Below are 2,554 nucleotides of genomic sequence, written 5' to 3' on the forward strand. Positions count from 1 at the left end.
TTGCTTCAGTTTGTCGAGATCTGCAAATTTCTGTGTAGGTGCATGTGAACGGTGAACGGTGTGAATCGTGCCCGGCGTCATTGACAAATTTGTTCAGTTTGGTCTATAATTTAATCATGAATCGTTGGTCTATTATTTAATCATGAATGGTCGCTGGCAAAATTGAAGGAAGATCCAGTTTTTCATTGAAAAATTGTGTTCAGCAACGAAACTCATTTCTGGTTGAATGGAAACGTCAACAAGCAAAATTGCCGCATCTCGAGTGAAGACCAGCCAGAAGCATTGCAACCAAGCTACCAACGCATCCCAATAAAGTCACTGTTTGGTGTGGATTGTGTTCCCGTGACATTATCCGTGAAATACCGGCCGATATGTTATGTTGGAGAGAGTGTTTCAAAATTGGATCTAAAGCGGAGCTACGGCCAGCATTTGCATGAAATCATCTGTGTTATTTGGAGTAAAAAGTTATAAAAATGGAAATATAAGCGATTTTCTTTTAAACCGCTCAACAGATTTCAATGAACTTAGCCATAAATGAAAGTCCTTTTTGTCCTGTAATCTAATCATTCAAGGTTCCGGAGTCATGTGATAAACTGTGCAGTGGAATTTGAACAAGAGTACACTAACTTTTCGTTTTTAGGGACCGTTGGACTATTTTTCACACCGTTAAATTCAAATAAAAGGGGGTGCCCGTATTGCCATAGTCTGCTATGAAATTTTATCCGGATCTGACTCCAGATCTGTTCCAGAATAACGAGGTAAAAAGTGGACGATTGGGAAAAAGATTCAGTTGGTAATCTCGGAAAATAATGAAACAATTTCTGCATACCTGGATTAAAAAAATGGGTCACATGGTTCTATGGACTGCGGTTTAATTTTGTCTAAAGGATGATTTTTTTGCTGGTATCTTTTTGGCAACACGGTTTTTGATAGATGACACGTGAATCGTGTCTTGTTCAGTTTTATTCTATAATTTAACCATGAATGGGCGCTGGCGAAGACGAATAAATTGCAATAGCTTTGATTTCAACTTTGAAGCTTTTTGGTATTGTCATCTTCTATATCGTTTTGAATTTAAAAAACCCATCACCCTGTAATTCCATAATCGGAGGCTGGCATCGGATAAAATTCACCAATTTTGAATGGTACCATATGTTTTTTTATTTGAATTTATGTTTGAAGTTCGGTTTAGCCTTTTAAAGAAAATAATTGAGCTTTGAAAAATTATTCGATACTGGAACCGGAATTCTGAAATCGGTGTAGCCGAAGTCTGTTAAATCTATCTCAGGAGCTGTATAGTTTACATTTGATTTACACTGTTTGAAAATTAGTGTAGACATCTTTGAGAAATCGTAGTGCGAATTGAATTTTTGGTTATCTTCCAAATCGAAAACTGAATACCGCCAAAACTGAAATAAGTTTATTTGGTTATCGACTATCCAAATCTACAAACCCGATAAATCTGATAAATTTATGTGGAAAGGACATATTTATATTAATCACCATGAATCACTTAAACCGGAAGTTGCGAGATGTTTTATAGGATCTCAAGACCTTTCATTATAATCTTTCATGGTTCCTAGATTTTATTTGAATCTTAGGTTGGTTCAGCCATCTACGAGAAAAATGATTAAGACTAGACTAGACTATCCGGTAGTTCCGGAACCAAAAGTCGGATCCAAACACACATACTGGCACACACATACACACTAACATTTTTTCAGTTTTTCGAGCTGAATCGATTGGTATATAACACTATATTCATGGGCCGGTGGCGTCATCGGGCCGTATTTCTTCAAAGGCGACGATGGGCAGAACGTTAGGGTGAATGGTGAGCGCTTGAAAGAATTGGACAATCCTGACATGTGGTTCCAACAGGACGGTGCCACATACCACACGGCACCAAATTAAGAGCCACCTTCGGTGAACGGTTTATCTCACGTTTTGGGCTCGTCAATTGGCCGCCTAGATCGTGCGATTTATCGCCTTTGGACTATTTCTTGTGGGGCCATGTTAAGGATCATGTCTGCAAGGATAAACTAGCAACGATTGACGCACTGGAAGCCAATATTGAAGCATTGATTCGTGGAATACCGGCCGATATGTTGGAGAGAGTGGGCCATCTAAAGCGGAGCCGCGGCCAACATTTGCAAGAAATTCTCTTCAAACATTAAATTATGTTGATCGTTTTATCGATTCCAGATTTCATTAATTTTCAATTTTTTTTGTGCTTTTATTTAAATCAAATCCTATACCTTTTGAAAAATCACCCTTCAGATCCGACCTCCGGTTCCGGAGTATCGTGGTGAAATGAGTAAAAAGAGGAGGAAAAGTAAATTCGATATTTTCGGGATTTTTTTTTGGAACAATTTTCGCATACATTGATTCAAATAAAAAGTGTCATAGTTTCAAATTCATGCTATTGAATTTTATCCTAGTCCAATTTTTGGTTCCGGAGTATCAAAGTAAAATGAGTAAAAAATTGGAAAAAGTGTATTACATTTTTCCGACACTTTATGGAACAATTTTCGCATCCTTCGATTGAAATGAAGGT

Source organism: Malaya genurostris, unplaced genomic scaffold (assembly GCF_030247185.1).
Source record: "Malaya genurostris strain Urasoe2022 unplaced genomic scaffold, Malgen_1.1 HiC_scaffold_29, whole genome shotgun sequence".
Lineage (NCBI taxonomy): Eukaryota > Metazoa > Arthropoda > Insecta > Diptera > Culicidae > Malaya > Malaya genurostris.